Source organism: Hemiscyllium ocellatum, chromosome 23 (assembly GCF_020745735.1).
Source record: "Hemiscyllium ocellatum isolate sHemOce1 chromosome 23, sHemOce1.pat.X.cur, whole genome shotgun sequence".
NCBI lineage: Eukaryota > Metazoa > Chordata > Chondrichthyes > Orectolobiformes > Hemiscylliidae > Hemiscyllium > Hemiscyllium ocellatum.
In genome coordinates, this window is record NC_083423.1 from 32,729,260 (window position 1) to 32,747,060 (window position 17,801).

The window sequence follows — 17,801 nt, forward strand, 5'->3', positions numbered from 1 at the left end:
CTGCAAGGCTTTTAATAGTTTAAAATCAATATCAAGAGAATAGCTTATCTTTTTTCTTCTAATTTCAGATTCAAATTCATGTCAACAATAACAGCAACAATTTGCATATGTATTTCACTTTAAATGAAGCAAAATGTCCCAAGGCACTTTACAGAAACATTATTAAATACAATTTAACACCAATTTACATTGGTGTAAAACACACAATATATTGGAAAATGGAACAAAAAGCTTTGTTAAAGAAAAAGGGATTTTGAGAAGCAATTTAAAGGAAATGAGTGAGGCAAAGGGATTTAATGAGGGAATTCCAGAGCTTACAGTCTAGGTAACTAATGGGTTGTCTTTCAGTGGTGAGCAATGAAGACTGGGGATATGAAGAGGCCAGGATTGCTAGAGCTCAGAGGTCTCACATTGTAGTATGGTTAAAGGAGGCTGTAGAGGTAGAGGCTGGCTGCACCTGCCTCTCTGACAGCCAAAAATGCAATGATTAAAATCTGTTTTGGCAATATTGACTCAGATTTGAGCAAGCATGAGTCAAGATGCCTGGAGGAAGAATGCCTCATCTTCCACCTCAGAACACTTCAATGTGGACTTCACCAGTTTCCTTATTTCCCCTCCCTCCACCTCACCCCAGTTCCAAGCTTCCAGCTCAGCACTATCCTCATGACCTGTCCTACCTGTCAATGTCCCTTCCCATCTATCCACTCTACCTTCCTCTCTGACCTATACCTTCATCCCCACTCCCATTGACCTATTGTACTCTTTGCTACCTTTGCCCCAGCCCCACCAGCTTCCCAACCCCCCCACTCCCCGCCACCCCCCAACCCATCCCATTTGTCTCTCCACCCTGGAGGCTCCCTGCCTCCATTCCTGATGAAGGGCTTTTGCCCAAAACATCAATTTTCCTCCTCCTCGGATGCTGTGCCTTCCCAGCACCACTCTAATCTAGACTCTGGTTTCCAGCATCTGCAGTCCTCACTTTTGCAAAGTTCTTTTTTGACACTAACCCACTTTCAAGGAAAGCATAGGAATAGACGTGACTTATGGTACTATACACTTCACTGGGAAAAGCAAAGTGAAGGTTTCTCTGTGCGCCAGTTTGGCACTGACACTGGCTCTTCTGATCTACTTTGGCAGTAAACTCCCCAATGTTTCATGTCTAAAATTTACACTCTTGAGTTGAAATCCCTTATGTTTGTGCCTTTCTCCATCTCTGTAACATTTTGAGCTTTACAGTGTCCCATAAATCTCCATTGTTCTGGTTGCATTTGCATCCCATTTTCAATCACTTGCTATTCTTTCTTTAGCTGTTTATGTTCCCTTATTCAGAATTCCTTTCCTAAATTCTTCCAATTGTCTTCCTCTCTCTCCTTAGATAACACCACATTAATCAACTTTTGAACACTCTCGTAATACCTCCTTCTTTGACTCAACATTTAGTTTTCTATGATTCCAGCTTTGAGGTATGCTTCTGAACATTTGTCTCCTTTAAAGACACCAGCAATTATTTGAATGAATGCTCACTAAATAGGTGCTATGCTATTAGAACACCCAGGTGTGAAAATTTGGTTTCAGTACACAATTTTAAGTTTAATTGCTGATCATCATGATGTGAACTTGCTGGGAGGCACTAAAATAAAACAGTAACAACACAGTGATTAGACACAACTATTGTGGAGCTGCATATAATGGTGCTGCACTTTCCCAATTCTGTTATAGGTGTGGAGTGTACTGGCACAAACAACAGCACATTTCAGGGACTGAGAGGGCATGCTGATTTTCAGAGTCTCATTGCCCTAATGGTTGCGGTCCAGAGGAGGAGAGATGTCCTGTACCTTCATGAAAAACATGCACTGTCCAGTCCTTTTTTGCTGTAGGTAGAGCTGTTCCTGACCGGCCTTAGCTCCTCCTCACATTCCTTGTGAATACGAAGGGATCATCTGCTCAATGTTGATGACAAAAATGGCCCTTTCCCCTGGTGGCTACAATGAAGTGTCAAAACGTTTGAACAGCATAGCACCTCTGTTTTTAATAATGTCATCAGAGAACGTGCAGAATAAACATTGATAGAATATTGTTGAAGTCTTGACATAGTTTGTAGAAGTCTCCCATGTGTTTCAAAAGGCTTCTTCAGGAAGAATTAAATATTGGAAGGTGATAAACTTTTAAGTAATGTTCAAAATCCATAGAAATGACTTATTTACTCCCTCTTAGCTGGTCACTTTCACATCAAGCAGAAATCATCAATATGTCACAAAAGATCCTGAATTAATGCTACTCGAAGGTTTCAGTGACAATCAATTATTTAACAATCACCTCCACTGTATAAGTTGGAGGTAACTGAGATGTTTGCGACACATCTTGGGGACCTTGTAATGTCAACCTGCAGGTTTTCAAAATGTGAAACAGTGAATTGTAAAGATCAATAATTCACCAGATATCCCTTTGAATAAGGGGTATACTTCCTTATCATCAGAGATTTGGCATTCGTACTGGTTCTGATTTAGTTTTCTCCGCTCTAAAGATACCTGCCAGTCTTATAAACAGCGAAATTAAACTGAGAAACTGCTGTTGGAGAATGTTTGCTGGTTCTAGGTGTTTTATGTCGAGTGATTGCATAATTTCTGGAATGAAGAAAACCTGTCATTCACCTCAAATCTCTAATATTACAAAGCAAAGAGCTTACCTTCATTGTTTTACTTTTAACACTTTATATGTTGTTGCAGTCGTCCATGCTGTAAAAGGTGATTTCTGGGAATCTTCATATTATTTTATGCTAACTATCTCTAGATTGCATATTCCTTTTTGTTTAGACACTGCAGTAACACATACACTCACTGGGAATTTAACTTTTGCATTAGGTTACTTTTCTGCTGCAATTAAATGCTTTTGCATTGTGTATTGCGTCTCTGAAGAATTATTCAGATAATTACTGGTGTTTATCGAAACTTTGCTTTCACACTATGCACTGTAAGTACGGCATTACCACAACAGTTTCAGAACAATGTCAGTTCGAATATCTACGAGAAAGAAGATTCCACTATCTTCTACTTCTCTAAGGATTTCTTTCAACAACTAATATTATGTAAATCTGTTGCTGATTTCGGTAAATTTCAAAAGATTCTGGTTAATCTCACAGGATTATTAAATTTAAATATGACAAGATCTTGTATTTATAAAGTACTTTCAAGATGGTAAAACTTCCCAAAGTGCTTCACACAAGCATTGCAAGGAGATATTAGGTCAGATGACCAAAAAGCTTGGTCAAAGAGAAAGATTTTAAGGATTGCCTAACAGGAGGAAAAAGAAGCAATTTAGGGAGGCCAAGGCAAGAGTAATTAAAATTAGGGACACACAGAGGTCAGAGTTAGAGGAGTCCATTTATCTCAGAGGTTATGGAGATATAGATATAAGGAGAGACATGACAAGTAAGACTTTGAAATCAAAGCCGAGAATTTTAAAATCAATTTTACCATGAGATAGTATACATCCGTGAGTAGAAGGAGATGGGAACAGGACCTGATAAGATTTAAGATACAAACAGCAGAGTTTTGAATGATGTCAAGATTACAGAGGATAGAATATGGGAGACTAGCCTAGAAAAGCATTGCAATGGTCAGCCTAAAGATAAAGGTAGTGGGAGGTGGGGTTTGAGGATTTCAACAGTAGACAAGTTGAGACAGTGGGGAAATTGGGTAAGTCTACATGGATGGAAATAAGCCGTCTCACTGATGGCACAAATGAAGTCAGAAGATTTACTCAGGGTCAAACGTTGTACCAAAGTTGTGAATGAACTGTCTTAATCTCAGGATGCTACCATGGGAAGGGATGGCATTAACAGCAAATTCTCCACTTAGAGTCATGAGGTTTGTAACAAACTAAGACCAGTGAAAAGCATATGCCTCCCAGGTGTTGTATAACAAATTGCAATGGATCCTGCAAAACTAAAATCTTCCTCAAAGTCGGAAGGATTAGAATATTCATTTCATTAACAGTTTTAAAGAAAAGTCAATATGGACTGGAAACATTAACTTTATGTTTTGTAGAAGCACCAGATGGGATTTAATGAGGCTGGTGAGGGTCTCAACATTGGGTGTCAAAACTGATGGCGTCTGCACTGATCTGACCTCAGGAGCAATGAAGGGATGAAGTCCCTAATTAATGTCACTGAGACTTTTGGCTCCGTTGAGGACTTTCTCCAGTTGAGGAGATAGCCGAGCCCTGAATCAATCAATCAGAGGCTGATCGCTCTCCATTGCTAGCAGCTCCGATAAGAGTTTAAGACCCTGCCGGAAATACACTTGAGCCTTCTCAATTAGATCCATTGAGAAATGTAAATGAAGGTGGTAGTGGTGTCCCGAGGGGGGAATTGCTAAAGGAGAATCAGAGGGAGAGGCAGATTTTTAGTTCTCAGCAAATTCTCCACTTAGAGTCATGAGGTTATAGAGATATACAGCACACAAGCAGATCCTTTGGCCCAACTTGTCCATACTGACCAGATATCCTAAATACGTCTAGTCCCATTTGCCAGCATTTGATCCATATCCCTCTAAACCCTTCTTACTCATATACCCATCCAGATGCCTTTTAAATGTTGTAATTGTATCAGCCTTCACCACTTGGTGTGGCTCTCTTAGGCTCTGGTCAGACCACATTTGGAGTATTGTGCACAGTTTTAGGCCCTATACCTCAGAAAGGATGTACTGGCCCTGGATCAGGCCCAGAGGAGGTTCACGAGAGTGGTCCCAGGAACGAAAAGTTTAACATATGAGGAACGTTTGAGGACTCTGGGTCTATACTCAATGGAGTTTATAAGGATGAACGGGGATCTAATTGAAACTTACAGAATACTGAATGACCTAGACAGACTGGATGTCGGGGAATGATTCCATTATCGGGAGAGACTAAAGCCCAAGGCAACAGCCTTAAAGTAAAGGGAAGACTGTTTAGAACGGAGATAAGGAAATGTTTCTTCATTAAGACAGTGATGAATCTATGGAATTCACTAGCACAGAAGGCTGTGAAGGCCAAGTCATTGAGTATATTTAAGACAGAGATAAATAGGTTCATGATTGACAAGGGGATCAAAGGTTACGGGGAGAAAGCAGGAGAATGGGGTTGAGAAACTTATTAGCCATGAGTAAATGGCAGAGCACACTCAATGGACTGAATGGTCTCATTTCTGCTCCTATGTCTTATGGTCTTATGGTTTTCCTCTTGCAGCTCATTCCATACATGCACCACTCTTAGTGTGAAAAAGTTGCAGGTCCCTTTTAAATCTTTCTCCACTCACCTTAAACTTATGCCCTCTAGTTTTGGACTCCCTCCACCCTGGGGAAAAGACCTTATCTATTTACCCTCTCCATGTTCCTCATAATTTTATAAACCTCTATAATGTCATCGCTTCATGGAAAACAACCCCAGCCCATTCAGCCTCTCCCTACAGCTCAAACCCTCCAACCCTTCCTCTCAGTATTAGTTTCCTTCATCAGGCACTGAGTTCTTTTGAATGTGAGGCATCGCACCCTGCCTTCAGTCTCTGCACATAATGATTCCTTTGCCCATTGCCAGCTTAAACCAGCCAAAGTACTTAAATAGGTTGGAATTCCTCACTTAAAGTCCTCAAATGACCACTAGGCAGGAAACTTATCCCTGAACTAGCCTCCCTACCCACTGACTCCCAGACCCACAACCTTCACAGCTCTGTAATTAGTCACAAGGAAGGGAGGATGGAGGGAATCAAGGCATTAATTTACTCTTCTTAACTTCATTCCAGCTGAAATGAGCAACTTAAACCTCCAACCCCCACTTCCCCCAACTGGAAAATCATATGTTTATTGAACTAGCAGTGGGCAATATCTTTGAAACATTCTGGTGAAGAGTCACCGGACTCAAAATATCAACTCAGCTTTGTCCCCACAGGTGAGTTTCACCAGCAATTTCTGGTTTTATTTTGTTTACGATCTCCAGCATCTGCAGTTCTTTGCTTTATCTTTAGAAGGTTGTTTCTGGCATTGTTTGTAAATGTTAATGTCCTTGCTACCATCGATCTATAACCAGGTGGTATCCAGACAATATGTCATATTAAAGTCTGTTGTGAGAAATAGAATCTTAACACGACTATAGTATTGCATTATTTTAAAATCTCCTTCAGTAGTATACCTGGCTCCATTGCAGATTCAATTACAAGATGATTAAACCTGACTTCTTGACTCTCTTTGAGTACATTATAACATATACCTTACTATGAAATGGCTATAAGTGTCAAGACTATTTTCTACTCAATAAAATAGCATCTAGCTTCAAAGACTTCAATTATTCAAATGATCTTTTCATACAGATTTTTGAATTTATCAGTTACACACCACTCATATATTGATGGTATTTTTAAAATATTTTGGTAATGATTAGCAACAGTACAATATACATTGATGTTTCATTATAAATTAATGCCATTTCCTGTCCATTTTTATTATCAAATCATGCATTAGCACTGTGTTAAAAAGTCTTCTCTAGGGATTTAGCGAGAAGGCACAAATGGACATTACTGGATGTTGGAGGTGCAAAATTACGGAAAAATAATCTGTGTACCTCCTGCTGTGCAATTTTCCCAAAACACTGGGGGAATAAAGTACCTCGTATATATTAATGAAAAAGTGCTGTAGCATAAATTCATCCACTGAAGTATTTATAGTTCATTACAAGGTTAAATAACTACTGAATTATTGAATAATAATTGATGGTGAACCCTTGCTCTCCAGATCTTTCATAGAGAAACCAAAGTAAAATCAATGATTCAGCAAAAAACAATGAAATGCAGCCAAAGAGTACAGGGCAATTGGCCGTCTTAGCACAAAGACTAGTTGCTGAGGTTTTATGATAGTTTAATGACATATTTTCTTCAACCCAAATCCCCAGTCCTTGCTTACCATTTTGTTAATCTTACATTATTCTGAGGAGGTAAGGCAACACTGAATGAGAGAAGTCCAGGATTATTTACCCAACTGGGAAATAAACACCAAATCTCTTATTTCAAATGGCAGTTTGCCACCATGAGAGGTGGATGGGAAGTGGTATGGACTGGACTGGACAAACAGTATTCTGGCTCAAAATGCTTTGTTCGAGCCCTGCAGCAGTTCCTTGAAGGGCCACTGCTTTGATCCTCACCACACAGCTATATACTTCCACTCACTGAAAAATAGCACAGTGGAGAGACTAGATGATCAGTGTCTCTCCAAACAAATCTCCAACATTTTCCAGCCAAAAGATTTGGGCCTCTGTCATTGCTAATCTCAAATCATTAGAAAGAAGATAGATGTGAGTAGTGGAGGATGTTTTGGGTATTAACCGCCCTTCTTTTCACTAAGGAGCACCCAGTCTTACTAGACCACGCTTCCTTGTTCTGGATCAGTGGTGCTGGAAGAGCACAGCAGTTCAGGCAGCATCCAACGAGCACTACAGCCATGTTTGAGATCCTACCAGTGAAAATTAGAAACTCAAAACTGCATCCAACTCTCTTATTTAGCTCATACTTTAATTAAAACTGAAAACCTTTTCCTTCCGTGTTCAGAAACCAAGGTGATACCCAGAAATTGTGATATAACATCTTGCTACCTTTGAAAAGATTGAAAGAAAAATACAGGTTAAATCTTCTAAGATTACTTATAGTGTGGAAACCAGCCATTCAGCCCAACAAGTCCACACTGACAAGTAACCCACCCAGATCCATTCCCCTCTAACTAATGCACCTAACACTAGGGGCAATCTAGCATGGCCAATTCACAGCCTGCACATTTTTGGACTGCGGGAGGAAACCCACACAGGCACAAGGAGAATGTGCAAACTCCACATAGACAGTTGCCCAAGACTGGAATTGCACCTGGGATCTGAGCACAGTGAGGTAGTAGTGCTAACCACTGAGCCACTGTGCCATCCAACTGGGAGGTGCTGGATTTGTGGCAATAATGCGCAAAAAGCCCAGTGAGACCTAACTCAACATCAGCAGCATCTCGCTCCACCATTTATGCTGTTGATAAGTGATTTTCTTGCTAGGCACTGGCAATTTCTCAATTAAAAGGGATTATTGTTGGTTTTGTAATAGCCTAATTCATTAATATTCAGCTTCCTCCTTATCAAGCAGCAAATAAGCTTGACATTATGAAAATGGGACATGCAAATTAGAATGAGTACTTGTGAATTCAGCTCACTTTATTCTAAAACACCGTCATATTGGGCACAGGGCACCAACATCTCAGGGCACCATGCAGCCCACATTCTTAGACATTAGCATGCACTACGGACAAGTCTGTAAGACCCCAGATGGCACATCTTTGATCAGTAGGAATAGGAAGGGTTTAGAGGGATATGGGCCAAATGCTGGTAAATGGGACTAGGTCAGATTCGGATGTGTGGTTGGCATGAATGGTTTGGACTGATGGGCCTGTTTCCATGCTGTATGACTTACAGGATACTCCTGCACTTTGATGCTAGACCTGGTAATTAATGCTGTAATACTATTGCAAAGCCACTGCATGGTCAGGGCAAGACTCATACAGTTAATGGTAGGTTCCTGGGTACAGTTGTCGAACAGACAGACCCAAGGGTTCAGGTGCAAAGTTCTTTTAAAGTCATCAAAGGTAGACAGGATGGTTAAGAAGACAGTTAGCATCCTTGTCATCACTGCTCAGACCAGTGAGCATGTGGCAAGGGTAGGCAATGTCCTAATGGCTAGATTATTTAGCCAAAAACTCAGCTAAAATGCTCTGGGAACCCAGGTTCAAAGCTTGCTGTGGCACACGGTGGAATTTGAATTTAATAAAGAATCTGGAATTATGGGTCTAATGATAACTACAAAACTATTGTCAGTCTTTGGAAATATAGTTCACTCATGTCCTTCAGGGAAGGAAAGCTGTCATCCTTACCTGGTCTGACCTATGTGTGACTCCAGATCCACAGCAGTGTGGTTAACTCTTAACTGCCCTTTAGGCAATTAGGGATGGGCAATAACTGCTGACCTAGCCAGAGATGCCCATATCACATGAATGAATTAAAAAAAGGACTGGGATGTCACATTGTGGTTGTATAGAATGTTGGTGAGGCCAGTTATGGAGTTCTGTGTGTAGTTCAGATTGCCTTGATATGGGAAGGATATTATTAACTTGTAGAGGCCACAGAAAAGATTTACTATGGTGTTACCAAGACTGGAGGGTTTGAGTTATAAGCTCAAGCTTGGATAGGTTGCAACTTCTTTCACTGGAGTGTAGAAGGTTGCGGATTGACCTTATTGAGGTTTATAAAATCATGACGGGCATAGATGAGGTGAATAGCAAAGTTTTTTTTTCCCTTTGGATAGGGGAGTTCAGAACGAGAGGGCATATTTTTAAAATGAGATGAGAAAGATTTAAAAGGCACCTGACGGGCAACATTTTCACACAGAGAGTGGTTCATCAGTGGAATGAACTGGCAGAGGAAGTGATAGATGCAGGTACAGTTACAACATTTAAAAGATATTTGGACAAATACATGCATAGAAAAGGCTTAGAGGGTTATGGGCCAAATGCAGGTCAAGTGGGACCAGTTGAGTTTGGGAAACTTGGTTGACATTGACAAGTTGGACTGAAGGCTCTGCACTGTATGACTTTGTAATTCACCGCAATGCTACTTAACCACAAAAAAGAAATAATCAGCCCTATATGTTGGTCAGCACGATTGTATACACCAAATTCAAGTTTGTGGAAGGGATGAGAACAGATGAAGTAAGGTGTTACAGAGATCTCAATCGAGAATAATATAATGTATTGGTCGATGAGCAATGAGGTCTTTATTTCAACAAATACAGAAAAATTTACAGCTTCAAAGGATGGGTTTCAAATACTGCTCCAGACAGTCTAGACCTTTGGATTCTTCTCCTGTCTTGACATCCCACAGGAGAGTTATGTTTGGTGGGTGGTTGAAGTTCATCAAACTCTCCTTTCATTTTGGAAAACCGCAGAAGGAGTGATGTGAAGCCACAGCTTGTCAGCCTGTTAATCAACTTGCAGATGATTCCAATGCTTCACACTGTTCTCCAAGAGCAGGTTTAAGATGTGAAAATAACAACAACAAATGCATGGAGACCTTTGAGGAATGGTGAGAACTTTTGCTGATAACTATACTTTTCACCTCGTTTCTTTCTTCCACACATTTTTTGTTGGAGCTATGTCTTTGTTGTAAAACACCTTTAAAATGAAACCCTGGGTGGTCCAGTTTATATAAAGAACAGTGTTTCCAATATTACATTGACAGTAGGCCTATTTAAAGCATGGATGTCCCAGATTTTGTCATCAAATTTCTTCAAGACAGAGAGGATCCTTGTTTTTCCATCAGGCTTGCATCATATGCTTGCATTACTTTTTCAGGTCTAGAGATTTTTAGTCAGCTGTCTATATTCTGACTAATATAAGGGAAAAATAACCTGCGTCTGACGGTTTTGACACGAACATACTTCTACAAGTGAATCAGAACTGACTGAAACTATCTTAAACACAATACTCAATCAGTTGTCTAAAAGGATGTTTCAAAAATAATACTTTTTGAACAAACTTACTTCTCTGAGAAAGAGAAGCAAGTAAGAAGTTTGATTCCTATCAGTGCCTGGCGGTAAATTTCTCTCAACAGTACCTTACCCTAAAAGCATTGCTTCTCAATAATATAGTTTATGATGTCAGAATACAATAGATGAGGGCATTATCTCAGTCTAAAAGTCATATTAGTAACCTGATAGGGGTGTAGACAGGCAGATTGGCAGACCAAATGCCTTTGTGAGTCTCTTCTCAAGGTCAGACATTTGTTATGAATGACAACAAGAAATGCAGAGAGAGATTGAGAGAGGAGTGAGAGACAAATAACTGAAAACAGAGGGGAGAATTTTGCTACCATTATTGATGCCTGCATTACTGGAACCAATCTCTACTTGCACAGTGGTTACATACCATGATCCAAATTTTAGTTGACGGAGAGGAATGGAGACGGCTGGTATTTCTGTAACTTTGCCTTCTACCCTCATAACACGTTTTACCAGAAGTGATTTAAAAATATTAGCTGATTTATCTAAGCAGCATTCAAATGAAAAATAATCAAGTTGACTCCTGTAATTCTATCAGTGATTATTTCCTATCATCTACGTTTTAGTTTATCAGGGCTGAATCTTACTTTTTTTTAGTTTGGTTGTGGTGAGTTTCTTGTTATGAGGCCTCATGGGTTTTCTCACTATATCTTGCCCAATGTACCTCATTAAATACTTAAACAAGAGTGTGGTGTGCTGGAAAAGCGCCGCAGGTCAGGCAGCATCACAGAAGCTGGAAAATTAACATTTTGGGCAAAAGCCCTTCATCAGGAATGAGGCTAGGAGCTCGGCGGGGTGTGGGAGTTGGTGGTGGTGGTGGTGGTGGTGGGGGGAGAGGGGGGTTTGGTTTGGATGCGGTGCAGTGCTAACTTTCACCTCATTAAATACTTACCTCACCCTTACGGTGTCTTTCTCAAGCATTCTAGCCCATTTTATCATTTGTTGTTCCTAGAATGCCTCATCCGCTGCTAGGATATCCCAGAGTGCACCAGCATCACTAGTGCCATCTATAAAAGGTTGTTCTGTGTCTGGACAAACACTGTCCGTGTGGAACTGCCCCACATGGTTCAAGGCAGGACCTGGAGGCCCTTTCTGGATGTGATGATTCTCAGGCAGAATGTCTTCATCCCCTCAAACCGGAGGAGGTCATAACACCAGACTATGCCAGCCCGGACTGAGGTGGCACCTGGGTCAGTGTAGTCTCAACATAAAAGGACGAAGAAAATAAATGACATTCTCCAGTCCGCCAACTTAAGTGTCACCTAACTCACTCTGAAACCGCGCCCCCCCCCCCCTCCACACTCCCTCTATCTTTGATACTGTACCTATCTCTTACCAAGGCTCATTCTCTACCTCTCTAATTATTGCCAGCAACAACATCCCTCACTCGCTGACACCAACCATAATGTCCAACATCACTAATTTTGCACACCTTCTGCACTGCCCATTCTCTCACTCAGGACACCACTCCCAGCTAGATCCAAAGTCACAACTGTGCTGCCCATTTCCATTGCCCTTCATATCTGCCGTTCTCTCATTCCAGGAAGAAAACAGCTTACAATAAGACAGAAAAAATCATGAGGATGGTGGGTTTCCCAGCATTCATCTCCACATTTCTTGTGTAAAAAGCATCCAGAATCTGACCACCCTGAGCAACTGTCTGACCGTATTCAAGTCCCCGAGCTGGTATCAGACCCTGCCCTTGACTTACTGTGCCAGAACCCCTGAGCAAAGGCTATCTCCCTTGACTGGACTGAGGCCAGCTTACCACCATGTCAAGCTTCCTGGAGCTTAGTATCTCTCGATGAAGGGAAAAGTTCAAAAGCTGAGACAAGGTTTTGCAAAGCAGGGGTGCTGTGAGCATTCAGGTCGGCTCAGAGTGAGACAGTACTATGACTGTGAGTAAAGACCTCAGTGGTGCAGCCTGGTGCAGGCCATGAGCTTGGTCTGTGTCCCTGTGTGCACAGTGTCCCTTCAGATAGTTGCTGCTGCAGCCCAAGTTGTAATTTAGATTAGACTTAGATTAGACTTACAGTGTGGAAACAGGCCCTTCGGCCCAACAAGTCCACACCGACCCGCCGAAGCGCAACCCACCCATACATTTACCCCTTACCTAACACTAGGGGCAATTTAGCTTGGCCAATTCACCTGACCCGCACATCTTTGTGACTGTGGGAGGAAACCGGAGCACCCGGAGGAAACCCACGCAGACACGGGGAGAACGTGCAAACTCCACACAGTCAGTCGCCTGAGTCGGGAATTGAACCCGGGTCTACAGGCGCTGTGAGGCAGCAGTGCTAACCACTGTGCCACCGTGCCGCCCACAATATTATTGAACTGCAGAAGCATGCTGCAAGTCAATTGGAGATATGCCATGAGAGTTCTTGAAGGCTGGTACATTTTGAATGTCAGTGTTCAAAGAGGTGGAATGCATGAGGATGGTGCCCATGGAGCACGCTCTGAGATACTCATGCCTAGTATCTAACATAGTGGGCCTTTTGAGCAAGTAGCGAGCTGTATTCATAAGCAAGCACTCTGATTACCATGTCAGGTTTGCTTGACATCTAGCTTTTTCATTGCATTTAGTAAAATAGGAAAGTATTAATGATGCAAGATGTGGCATTAATAAGGGGTTTAACAAGCTTTAATCTCCCTTACTTAGCATCATGCCACTGCAGAGCAAAAACCTCGCCTTGCCACTATGCAGATGCATAAATGATGCAAAGAGTTGTTCCTGATGTTGCGACTGGCTTCTCTGCACTTCTCACATGATTGTGTCATGTATCTCCATGGGTCTGCATAATATTTTACACTTTGTCTCTTTTCTCAGTCCTTGTCTGGTCTCATACAAACTCTCACTTTTTCTAACTTCTGCTTTTCCTTTTCTACAAGCTTCACTGACCTGATGTGTCTTCAAATTTTTATGACTCTCACTTACTTGCAAAGCACTCATTCTCTCAGTTCTCTCTTCACATCTATGTGTCTCTATTTTTTATATTGTTTCAATCTTTCTGTGCCTCACCTCACCTGACACGCTGGAATTACAATTGGATCTCCAATTCTTTGAAAGGAGGATATGAGATACTTGGGGAAGAATTGGGACATAGTAGGTTAATTAAAAGCGTCTGGATGTCCTTGATCTCGCCTTTGCCCTGGAGGCAAAGCCTAACTGGCAATGAAACGGACAGCCACCTCAATAGGCATGCAAAAATAAAAATAGAATTAGAAAGAAATGGGATTTATTTATGTTAGAAGGGTGCAACCTTAGCTGATGTAATTGTCCAGGCCAGACCCATGCAAACATTTTAAGACGGTAGCCTAGAACCAATTGTTTTCTTATTTTAAAGGCAGGTATGAAGTAAATATGCCTGGAGTGATGCAGTTGGTCAAACCAGTCAGCCATAAGCAAAACAATTTATTTACATACTGCAGTTGAAACATGAATTGAGAAAACAGAATTGAGAATAACTAAACTGTTTGGAAACTCAACCAACTCAAAGTCGCAACTGAACAACAAAGCTGTTCTAATACCCACAACATCCCAAAAAACACACCTTTGGGCAAAAGGTAAATTCAAACACAGGTTCTTAGAGGCAGGAGAGATTGCAGAGAAAAATCAGACAAGAAACATCTGTTGAAGCAAGGAACCTTTTTTTCAGAGTAACAGCTTCTCTGCTACCAGCAGTTTCTGATTACCTGCTAAAACAAACCAAACCAGAAAAGATTTGAATTGGGAGAATTGACCACTCCCCTGCCATTGTTTAAAGTAGCCACTTCCAGACATAGTGACACCTCTGTCTTTACAACCCCTCTTGAGAAAAAACACATAGAAAATAATCTTTTTAAATGGGCAGTGTTGTCATACTGGTCTATATGTGATAAGCCAGGACCAGGATCTAAGACTGATAGGAAATAAATAATTCTGGAAAGGAAAGTAAGGAAGGTGAAGATGGCCAATCTGCCATTCAAACTGAAACAGAATCAAGAGGCCTGTTTTTAAAATTAATTTTTATAATGTTTATCTATTCAATACTTCCCTGGCTGATCTTCAGCTACAACCCAATTTTTCCAACAGATTCCAACAGAAATCAAAAAGAAACTGTCCCTTAAATTATTTAAGGAAAGTAAAAAACAGGAATAGATCATTCAGCATCTTAAACCTTCTTTACCATGCATTAACTAACCAAAATCTCAACTAAATGCCTACCTCGAGTCTATGTCCCTTAATACCCCATTAATAAAAAAAATCACTCTCAGTTTTGAAATTTAAAAGTCACTGTCTTCAAAAGCTTTTTGGTGGGGGCAGCTCACACCAACTCTCTTCACACCTGCACCGTTGTGAAATTATCAGACTGTTTGTACTTTGACATTAATTTGTGGGATGTGAGCATCATTATGTATTCAATCACACTCTTGACTTGTGGCTCATGGCTGGTGGATTGATTCTGGGGATTCATGAGATGAGTTACTCACTGCAGGGATCCTTGACCCACTGCAAAGTTCATCCCGTGACTATAGACTCCAACTCTGTCTTTCTCTCTGTGTGGTTGTGTTTTTGGGAAAGGCAAATCAAGGACTTATACAGTTAATGATAGGGCCCTGGGGAGTGTTGCCAAACAAAGAGACCTAGGGTGCAGGTGAATAGTTCCTTGAAAGTGGAGTCGCAAATAGACAGAGTGATGAGAAGGCATTTGGTATACTTGCTTTTTTTGTTCAGCGTATTGAGTACAGAAGTTAAAGTGTTATGTTGCAGCTGGACAGGTCATTGGTGAGGCTGTTTTTAAATTATTGCACTCAATTCTGGTCTCCCTGCTAGAGGAAAGAGGTTGTTAAAGTTGAAAGGGTTCAGAAAAGATTTAGAAAGATGTTGCTGGGATCGGAGTGTTTGAACTAAAGGGAGAGGCTGAATAGCTGGGGCTATTTTCCTTGGAGCATTAGTGGCTGAGAGGTAACCGTACAGAGATTTATAAGGGCATGAGAGGCATAGGTAGGATGAATAGCCAACATTTTTTCCCCCCAGGTAGGGGGCTCAAAACTAGAGAACATAGGTTTAAGGTGCGAGGGGAAAGATTTAAAAGGGATCTAAGGCACAACTTTTTCACACAGAATGTTGGGCGTGTATGGAACCAACCATAGGAAGGGGATGCGTACAATTATGACATTTAAAAGGCACCTGGATGGATGTACGAGTAGGAAAGGTTTAGAGGGATGTGGGCCAAATGCTGGCAAATGGGACTAGATTAATTTAGGATATCTGGTTGACATGGCGGAGTTTAACGGAAGGGTCTATTTCTTGCTGTATAACTCTCGGACTGTATAATTCTATAACTGAGTCCAAACCAGACTGTTCATAACTCATATTTGGGCCCCCACTGATCATTTCCAAGCATATATCCATTACCAATCTCCACCTCCACCCTTCCCCACCACTGCCTTAGCTCATCTGCTGCTGAAACCCTCATCTAGGCCTTTTTTTGGTAAAGTTCAAGGCCCTGCCAGCCAGGTGTACATTGTTTTGAGTTCTGTTCAATCAACATCACCGTCACTGACTGTCATTGCTACGAGGCAAGCAACACTTCGATTTTAAAATTCTGTTCCTTGTTTTCACATGTTTTCCAGGCTTAGCTCCCTCTCACCCAAAACCCAACATCTCCCTCATCTCTGGCCCCTCAACTCTTTGAGATATCTATGCCACCATGCTGCCCAGTTATGTAAAATGACTATATGAATACAGCTTGTTCTTTCATTGATCTGGAGTGATTTCCAGACTTCTACTTATGTGAAAACATTATTTATGATATAACCCACGAATGGTTTAGCCCTAATTTAATTCTGAACTCCTCCACTAGAGAAAATAGTTTCTCTGTTTATACCAACAAATCCTTTAATCATCTTAAACACTTTAATTATATCACCATTAATCTTCTTGACTGAATGCAAGCCTAGTTTATGCAACCGATCCTCATAATTTAACCCTACTAGTTCTGACATCATTGTAATCAATTGTCAGCACTTCCCCTCCACACACACACACCCTCCAGGCAAACGCCAACAAGTGTAATACAGTGTATGTTTGCTGGTGTGTGTTGCTCGGTGATGACCATAGTATACCAGATGGTATCTAACTAAGGCTTTGGAATCTCCTCCTGTGCCCCTTTACTTCTTTACCCCTTTTAACATATCCTTATTTCTTTGACTACACAAACTAAGCCTAAATAGCACACCCAACTGTCTTAAGATGAAGGCTAACATTTCTTAGTTTTCAAATTCTATTTTGCTACTTGTCCACCACTTTTAATGATATTTGTACATGTATCCCTTCCACTTGACAGCTTAGAAAATAAATTGATCTAATTTTATTAAGCTTAAAGTGGATGACCTCACACTTCACCACATTGAGCTTCATCAATTATATCTTTGCCCATTTACATTCCTCACTATCACACTTTGCGCACTATCAATTTCACTTTGCAATCTTCTTTCCCAGTGGTTAGCACTGCTGCCTCACAGCACCAGGGACCTGGGTTCAATTCCTGCCTCGGTCAACTGTCTGTGTGGAATTTGCACATTTTCCCCGTGTCTGCGTGAGTTTCCTCCGGATGCTCCGGTTTCCTCCCACAAACCAAAGATGTGCAGGTCAGGTGAATTGGCCTTGCTGAATTGTCCTTAGTGTTAGGGGAATGGGTCTGGGTGGGTTACTCTTCGAAGGGTTGGTGCGAACTTGTTGGGCCTAAGGGCCTGTTTCCATAGTTTAGGGAAACTAATCTAATCTACAAGACTCAGGTGTTCCATTTTACTTACGGTTGTTAACTATCTTGGATATATCATTGTCTATTCCTCTGAATCGTTCACAAAATAACAAAAAATGTTTGACCCCAATATAAATCCTTTTAAAGACTATAAATCACAGGAATACATGTACGTTATTTTACTGTTAACAATTCCCTTCCATTTCAAAACGTTTCTATATGTTCCATGCACTTCCATTTGTCCGAACAGTCTCCTTTGTGAAAAATTATGTAAAGACTTCCAGAGGTCCATTTAGACAATATGCATCAATAATCCTCTTGTGATGGCATTGATGATCTCAAGAAATTCAAAAAAGTTAATAGATATTACCTACACTTAGCAAGTTCATGTTGGCTCTCCTTTCACCATCCAAAACCCCAAATACACCTTCCATTTGACGCAGCAATTC